At 36.9% G+C, this 9,748-nt stretch overlaps 1 pseudogene; it reads left to right on the forward strand.

Moving 5' to 3' along the window:
• The first annotated feature begins 592 nt into the window (after positions 1 to 592).
• On the forward strand, positions 593 to 6,459 carry LOC121999857 (annotated as a pseudogene).
• The last annotated feature ends 3,289 nt before the right edge of the window (positions 6,460 to 9,748 follow it).

Below are 9,748 nucleotides of genomic sequence, written 5' to 3' on the forward strand. Positions count from 1 at the left end.
AAATTGAAAAAAATAAAGAAAAAAGAAAGGGTAGAACTATCATTTCATAGGGAGAGGGAGAGGAGGGGAGCAGTAGGGATCCTTTGATCCGTAAATTGCAGACCAAAGGATGATCTACTGATGTGGATCCTTGATTTTAATGAATCTCATCTATTTAAAAATAAGACCCATCTAAATTAAGAATCTTTATGTAATCGATCATCCTCTGATTTATAATTTACGGACTAAAAATATGTTCTCGAGGGATGGGTGTCACATCAGGAGGGGAAAAGCAATTTACGTATTAATTTGTCAAAACACTTATATCTAATCATATGTGTCCGGACTCCGGAGTCTTCAAAAACAACATGTGCTCAATATTTTCTGAAAATAACGATGTACTTTTGTCGGCAGATTATCTCGACATCAGTTACGTGATTAAGAAAACTTACGGGTAGAAAGTTATACGTACGTATCAAGTTCGGATTTAAGAGTTCATGATAATTGTCTTTCCATTATTTTTTATGTTTTATTATTCGAGCCGGTAGGTGCCGTCCTACGACTATAAATACTTGGTTCGTCTGAGCGAACTACACACTTGCTGCGAGGGAGAGCCACCTATGGCTTTTGATCCTCCGTTCATCCTCCGCCGTTTGTCCACTTGCTCCGTCAAGCCATCTCCGCCACATTCCCGCACCCGGTGCCACCTCGCGCACTGGGACCTCGCCATGCTCTCCAGCCACTACATTCAGAAGGGCCTCCTCTTCTCCACGCCCCGCCACCTCACCGCTGTCGCTATCATCGAACGCCTCAAGTCCTCGCTTTCCGCTGTTCTTTTCCACTTCTTCCCCCTCGCCGGCCGCATCGTCGCCGAGAAAGCCCTCGACGCGTCGGGCATCTACGTGTCGATTGACTGCGATGGCCAGGGAGCTGAGTTCACCCACGCGGTCGTCGAGGGCGCCCCGACCGTCGCGTCCGTTCTGTCGCCTTCGAGCAACGTGCCACTGTTCGTCCGCTCTTTCTTCCCTCGACGGCGCCGTTAACTACGACGGTCGGTCGCTGCCGCTGCTCGCGGTGCAGGTGACGGAGCTGGCTGACGGCATCTTCCTCGGTTGCTGCTTCAATCATGTGGTGGGCGACGGCGTCTCGTACTGGAAGTTCTTTAAGGCATGGGCCGAAATCGCTCGAGGCGGAGCCCTGCAGTCTAGTCCACCCGTCCATCGGCGTTGGTTCTTCGACGGATCGTTCGAACCGCCGATTAAGCTCCCTTTCACACGGCCGGAGGAGTTCATCGAGCGATTCAGGATGCCTGTTTATCGCGAACGGGTCTTCCACCTGGCCGCTGGTTTGATCGCCGGACTGAAAGCCAGAGCTAACAAAGAAAGCAGCTCGAGTTCGGGGGCCACAATATCCTCCTTCCAATCCGTGACGGCGTTGCTTTGGCGATGTATCACGCGCGCTCGCGGCCTTCCGGCCAAACAGACCACCAACTGCAGGGTGGCGTGCCAGAACCGCGAGCGGCTGCGTCCGCCGCTCTCGCCGGAGTACTTCGGGAACTCGATCCACGCCCAAATGGCCACCGCCACGGCGGGGGAGCTTCTGGCTCGCGACCTCGGGTGGGCCGCGCGGCTCGTCCACCAGGCGATCGCGGCGCACACTGATGGTAGCATACGGAAGGCAGCGGCAGGGTGGCTGGCGAAGCCGGTGGTGTATAAGGTGAGCATGTTCGACCGTTTCAGCGTGATGATGGGCGGGTCGCCGCGGTTCGACATGTACGGGTGCGACTTCGGGTGGGGACGGGCGGTGGCGGCGAGGAGTGGAACAGCGCACAAGTTCGACGGGAAGGTGACGTTCTACGCGGGGCCGGAAGGGGGTGGCAGCATGGACTTGGAGATATGCCTGGAGCCTGCATTCATGGAGGCGCTGGTGGAGGACGAGGAGTTCACGAGCAATGTGAGTGTTGCGGGAATGGTAGATTAATTTTAGTATTTTTTATTATTATTTTACTGAGTTAATTTTTGGGAGTGTTTTAGTCTTTTAGATATTTAGGGTCTTAGTCTCTATATTCGCCATGTTTAATATTTTGAGGGAGTTTTTTTTAATAATAATAATTTATGGTCATGTTTAATATTTTAATATTTTGAGGGAGTTTTTTTTAATAATAATAATTTATGGTCATGTTTAATATTTTAATATTTTGAGGGAGTTTTTTTTATTAATAATAATTTATGGTGGTGTCATTTTTTACTAAATATCGAGTTTGGTTATTTATCTTTTGACATTTTAAGGAATCGACACAGTTTAAAAAATCATTTTTAGTATTCATGCATGAATCAATGGAATCGATAGTTATCTACTATGTTACTTGATATCAGAGCCGAGTTGATCTTACATAATTATATTTTCGAGAAGACAGTATCATGTCGAAACTAATAGATAAGAAAAGAAATAGAATAGAGAATTAATTCTTTGATATATTATTTACTAAAATTAATAGACTTATTCATACAAGTTATCTAAACAATAATAGAAAGATTAAATATGACATATCATTATAAGCATAGTAATGAACATAATAGATTTAGAAATATTATTTTTGTTATTTAATTCATGTCAATCTTCATTTTGATTGTAATGGCAAGTATAATAAATTTTAATTGATTGAAATCAATTTGAGATTATTTTTTATTATTGTCATTACCCTTGACAAACTCAAAGAGAGTACTTGAACGTTGAATTTAAGTGTTAACTTGGTGAAATGTTTTTTGGATAATAACTTGGTAAATATATCAACAATTTGATTTGCAGTAAAAATATAAGAAACTGAAAATTGTTGAGTCGTCACACTCTCACGAAGAAAACAAAAATCAATCTCTACATGTTTGGTACGAGCATGAAAAATAGGATTTGTCACAAGATAAGTTGATCCAATATTTTCACACCAGATTTTGGGCATATCGGTTGAGGAAAAGTGTAATTCTGAAAGAAGAGATTAGAGCCAAATAATTTTTGACGTCGTATTAGCTATAGTTTTATACTTAGCTTCAATACTAGAGAGAGAGACTGTAGGTTGCTTTTTTGAAAGACAGGAAACAAGATTTTATCACAGAAATATGATATATCCACTAGTAGAACGTCTATCTTCGAGAGATCCAGCTCAATCTGCATCATTGTAGGCCATCAACTCTCGTGAGGACTGACGATATAAAAGAAGAATATATAAAATAGTGCCTTTGAGATATCGAAGAATTCTCTTAACACCTTCCTAATGGTGTTTAGTAGAAGCATGCATAAATTGGCAAACACGATTCATAGCAAAAGTAATATCGGGTCGTGTAATGGTGACATATTATAGGGCACCAACAATGCTTAGATAGATTTGGGAGTCAGCTAATGAAGAGGATGATGAAGGTGCAGTGAACCCACCTTTAATGATTAGTGTGGAGATAGGACGTGCACCATCCATTTTAGCTTATTATAGAAGTCCAGTAATATATTTATTCTAAGAGAGAAGATAACCTTCAGAATGTGAGAAAAACTCTATATCAAGGAAAAAATGAGCATTGCCAAGATCCTGAATATGAAACTCTTAATGAAGAAGATGGAGTAAAGTAGTAATATCATTTTGATCACTGCCAGTTATTAAGATATCATCCACATAAATCAGAAAAAATATTAAAAATCTCCCATTACATTTGTAGAATAGGGAAGAGTCAGTTTTTGAGCCAAAAAATCCCTGAGTATGAAGCCAGGTAGATAGATGATGAAACCATGCACGAGGTGCTTGCCGAAAAATATATATAGATTTCTAAAGTTGACACATATGTGTTAGAAGTTGCGGGTGGATGAATCCAGGTGGCTGCTCTATAAAAACAGTTTCTTCAAGGTGTTCATGAAGGAAAGCATTGGAAACATCTAATTGTCGTATTGGTCAATTGGAGCTAACAGCTATAGATAGTAGTAATCTGATAGTTGTAATTTTAACGGCAGGACTAAAAGTATCATTGAAGTCAATACCTAGTTGTTGATTAAAACCTTTAGCAACAAGGCGAGCTTTGTAACGTTCAATAGATCCAGCTGCACGATACTTAATTCGATAACCCCATTTAGAGCCCACAATATTCATAGATAGAGTACAAGAAACTAAGCTCCAGGTTGCATTGCGAAGAAGAGGATCAAACTCTGTAGTCATTACAATACGTTAATTTGGATCTTTGACTACCTGTGTAAAGCTAGAAGGTTTAACAGAATTTGAAGAAGCAATAAGATCAGTGGAAGAGGATAACGAGCGGAAGCTGGTTGACATCGTGCATAAATATCATTTAGAGGAAGCATTTGTCGAGGAGTATCATCATCAGAGCTACTTGGAGATGAGTGATCAAACGGATTGGAATCAGAACTAGAGAGTGGATCACCACTAGCTGTTGAGTCTACTAGAATTTGTGGAGATGAACTAGGACCCAAGATACTGATAACTCATTTATTTGGCATATTCTTTTTGGTTGATATTGGGCTTATTGGATTTAATTGCATGTGTTAACATACAATTTTTATCATGTTTATATGTGGATGATTGTTTTGAGCTTAAGTGCATTTTTCTTCTAATTCATGATATTTCCTCACAATTTGATTCTTGTTTTATAGGACACTAAAATTGACTCTAAGTGGTGCATGATCAAGGGTCAATAAGCTTGGTTTAACCAACTTGATGAAGAAGCTCAACTAAATCTATTCAACCCATCACAAGGAGTTTACCTCTCAAGTTTAACCCAAGTCAAATCCTCCTCAACAAATCCCTAAAACCTCACTTGAACCAAACCTAAATCTACTATTCATAATGGTTCAAACCCATCTTTCAAACCCATCTTTACTGTTCATCCATGATTTTCTCTCCCGCAGCTCCCGATTCACCTCCGATCAACTCCTCAAGTGTCGGCGTCAAAGAGGGAGTTTCAAGGTAGCTACTAGACCATCTTTCGACCAACTAGAAGTTCGTTGGAGGGAGGTTTCGACGATAAATTTGCTGATGTCTGAATTCTCAGTTTCCACCACAGATTTGGAGGCATTCCTCTGATCTGTGATTTCACTTCCCATTAGCAACATTTGGAGGCATTCTTACCATCTGCTGCCTCCATCCAGATTCAAAGATACAATTTCCTTCGTTAACGGCGAAAGCTGAGCAACCAGCAATCGACGTCAAAGGATTAGAGCGCAACAGGAGGAGTTTCCCCTATCCATAATCTTGATTTCTGCTTTCCACTACCTACACAGATCAGAGGGCGTTTCCCCAATCTAAGTTTCCATCATCCAACAGCCTTGTTTGCAAGCTTGAAGGGTGTTTCCCAGGAGCTGTGAGCATCATCAGCACCATCTTGGCGTTCAGTTCTTCTTCGTTGATTGCTTGAAAAGCATTTCCCAAAGGCATATTTGTTATTAGCTGGGAGTTGGGATCTTCTTCGTTGATTGCTTTCAGGACATTTTCAAGAGCATTTTTGTGTAACGGCAAGAGAGTTTATTGCAGAGTTGGTTGCGAGTTGGATCAGTTCCCTTCATTTCATTACTGTTTTTGTAGCTTAGAACAAATTTAAGTTGTTGTTTAGTTAAATTTCTTACGTGTCTTGCTATTTCAATCTATAGATTACTTGTGTTGATGGTGAAATTCATAGCGTAGAGTGACAATGTATTATGGATTAATTGTTAACACTTAGTTAGATTTCATTCCAGCATTAGATTAGTTTCCTACTTGTTTTGCTTTTAATTTGTTAAATTTAGAATCACAATCTAAACCCCCATTTTCATGTTAAAAATCTTAAAAATAGTTCTAAGTCTAAGACAAACATCTGATTGTTAGTTCCTCAAGTGATTCGACCATGAGCTCTTTATTACGACATCATTGTGTAGTTAAGGGGTTCATTGAATATAAATTGTAAATTTGATTTGCATGTGTGACAGACTTGTTATCAAATTTTGGAGTCATTGTCGGGACACATCTGTGTTTGGTGATCTTAGGATTGTTTTATTATTTTGTTCAATGCCTTGATTCTCATTTATTATATATATATATATATATATGTGTGTGTGTGTGTGTGTGTGTGTGTGTGTGTGTGTTTGATATTTTGAGCTTCTTGTGTCTGGTGATTTTATTTGTATTATTATTTTAGGTGAGACCAGGATATGTATTCAGTAGTCATGGATTCATTTGAGCCTTTGATGATGGAGGGAGCTGAACTTGACAATATTGATCACATGAAGAAGAGGCTCACTGCCATTAAGTATATTCCACTTCTGTGTTGGCTCCTAATATTGAACCGTATTCCACCACGAGAAATTCAGGGGAGTTTGTTCCATTCCACCTTTTATTTTTCATTGTAGATACCATGTCTTTACTTTGATATATGAACAATCTCTTAGTTTACTTTGGCAAACTTGTTGGTTTTGAGTCATTTTGTTGGTCTTGTAAATAGTTTTTTTGGTTTTAGAAATAAAATGTACCCCTTGGCAATTCTTTATATCATTTTAGATAATTTTGAAAGCTAGTTAAATTTTTTTGTTAAGTTTTAAAATTTATTGTCATAATTGGATTCTTGGATTACATGAGGTTGCTACTTAATGATGGATTCTAGATTGATGAATTGAGATGATAATTTGAATACCTAGTGAGGATTAAGCTTCATTGTGTGATGCACTTGTGTTAGTGTCACTCTAGAACTTGCTTTGATTATTTCAACACCACAATGTCATAAATTGAATCATTCTTATGAAGGTGAATCTATTTGTTTCTCTTTCTTCTGCACAATTTCTTACCAATCTTCTTGTTAATCATCATATCATTTTATTTTCTCTCATTTCTAAATCTTTTGGATGTGGATACTTTGAATGTTATGTGATGGATTCTTTGGCTGGGACGGACAAAGGTTTAAATGTGGGGGAAGATGTGCTAGATTTTTGAAAAAAAAAAGTGGTATGCAGTGTTGAAAATTTGAAAAGTTGTGCCAATTTGTGAGCTTCTATTTAGTTGTGCTGTGAGCATTTTCAGAAATTGAAGAAGTCAAGTGATTAGTATTGAAGTGCTGAATTAATTGATGGAATTTGAAAGTGATCATTGAATAAGAATTGTTGTTTAAGTGGAACTTGAAGAAGGATAGTTTCTGGAATTTATATGTTATGGATTTCTGGAAGTTGTTCTATAAGCTATTTCAAGTGCATTTCTCATGTTGAATGATTCTGGATTATGATAAGGAATTGATGAAGATTATTTTTCAATGTTGAAATGAAAATGAAATTATTGTTAGTATAAAATGCAGTATGTATTAGGAGCTGGAATTTTGCAGAAATGCAAAAATTTAGAAATTTAGAAATAGAGGTTTAGTATTTATGAAGCTCTTTTAGTTTGTTATCTTCTGTTGAATTTAGAAATATTGTGGATTCTCATATGCATTTGAGGAGATTGTTCAACTAATCAAGCTGAAATAGAATTCGGATTTTGGAATGGTTATGTTGTACCAACTTAGTTTTAGTAATTCTTTAATCAGAAATGCTGAATTCGAAGTGTGGGTTTGGAAATTTTGAGTTGAATATGAGAATTAAGCTTTAATGGATGGAATTTGTATCAGTTCTATGGGTTTTCATTTGAATACATAAGTTTTGTTAATCAGATTCTAGTGAGGCTAAAAAATTAGATTGTAGAATTAATTTCTGAAATTTGTACAATGCAAAAAAGTTGATTGTGGTATCTTGCTTAAATGGGGTTGGGTTACTCTAAAGCTAATGATTTTTAGGATTTGCTGAATTTATGAAGAACCAGAATTGTTGAGATTTCTAAGATACTGAACTTGAGAGCTGAGAACCTATCATCAAATCTGACTCTTTAAGGTATTGAATGCAGAGGTTGAACAATATTAGCCTTGTTTATTTCTTCAACTATACAACAGAAGGAATTTCCTAAATTGCTTTGAACAGAATCTTGAAAGTATCAAATGTTTGAGTGTATAGAAATCTAGAAGATTTTTGCAATGTTTCATGATGTGCGGAATGGATAAGTTACTATCTTCACATTAGCTTGAGGGATGCATATCAAAATTTGAAGGATTCAGAAATATAGATGTTTTACTTGAAGCTACTACAGAATTTGTTATGTTTAGAATTTGACAGGACCTATAAGTTACTGAAATTACAGTCAAACAAATCCAGATTGGGAAGTTAACTGAGCTAGGGAAGAACTTACACAAAGTATAATCAAAGGAAGTGCAACTACAAATAAGAATGGAATCACAAAGTTTCAATGCATAGGGTTTCATTTCTACTTGGTGTTGCATGATTGAAATTCTGATTTCTCTAGTTCTGAAATGCAAAATCTGCAAAAATTCTGTTGGGTAAGGAAGCTACTTTGAACTTGGCAAATTTAAGATGATGAAAGGCATTCTAGCTTTGATCTTGATGAAGTACTACACAAGGAAGGTACTAGAAGCTATTGAAATTTTATTCAGCTTGCTATCAAATTTGATGTTTGAAACAGAAGTATCAGTAGCTTTCAAAATAGCTAGGTGAAATCTGTACTACACTACAGTTTTGTTTGAGAAGTTGTACTAATTCCATATCAGCAACTCTAAATTCAGTGAGGAATTTAGTGAAGATCTTATACTTTATGTAACAAATGATTTCTCATTTCATTCCATGTCTTTTTCAAACTGAATTTTACAGAATAAGTATCACATTGTTTAAAATAGTGAGGGAAACTGGAAAATAGTGATGTTGATATGCTAGTAATTTGATTATTATGGATCAAAATTCAAAATTTAATTGATGAGTACCATTTCACTCATTTAGCATTTGAAGATGGTATCCTAAACTCTTAAAAGTTGAAGAAAAGGGCAGTAATTGATACTCAAACAGTGAGGTGTAAAGTTGAAAAACATAATTCAGTTTTTGAGTTGTATCAAGTGTGTACCAAACTTTTATCAGCTGCTCTAAAATCATGGAGAAACTCAAGTGAAATTCTTGTATTTTTAGTAACTAATGGTGTTCTTAAATTGAATGGATAGTTTCTAATTTCTAAAACTATAAAACTGTGTACAACAGAATTGAATCTATAGAGAAGCACAATTTGGTTGGATTGTTTGAATGGAACATCAATTATCTTTATTGGGAGTCAATCCAAGTACTATTTTTGTCACCCACAAATTAGAAATGATTGAAAAGAAAAACATAATGAGATGGAATGACAAGAACAGAATTGTGAAAAGAGAAGCTGTAATTTCGGGAATTAATAGATATCAACATCTCAGAAATTCTGAAATATGTTAAAGCTACTGGAAATTTCTAAAATTTTTAAAAATCAAACCATATTCAGTATTTAGTGACAAAGAATGAATAGCTACACTAGTTTGAAGAGATGTTGGATTTTCAGAAATGAAAATAGAATTGTTTAAGACAGAATTTGCAGACCTTGTAATCAAATTTCTGGAGCTGAATTTGAAAAATTCAAATCTATTTTTGTTGAAAAGTAGGAGCAGTGATAGTTAAGTGTATAACATTTGCGATGATTCCCTCTCGATGGCATAAAAAAAAGCTCTGAAGTTGAAGAGTGAAGCTGAAATCTGGAATAGAATTGCAGAATTGTATTAGTGTTCTAAATTGATTATCTGATTAGAAAGGAATTGAAGACAAACTATATTTGGTTGACTATAGAATAAGAAGTTCTATTGAGGTTAAATCTTGAAGGTTTGGTCCGAAATTCTAAGAAGATTAGAGAAGTGGAACTGAAAGCAGT

The sequence above is a fragment of the Zingiber officinale genome, chromosome 7A (genome assembly GCF_018446385.1).
Source record: "Zingiber officinale cultivar Zhangliang chromosome 7A, Zo_v1.1, whole genome shotgun sequence".
Classification (NCBI taxonomy): domain Eukaryota; kingdom Viridiplantae; phylum Streptophyta; class Magnoliopsida; order Zingiberales; family Zingiberaceae; genus Zingiber; species Zingiber officinale.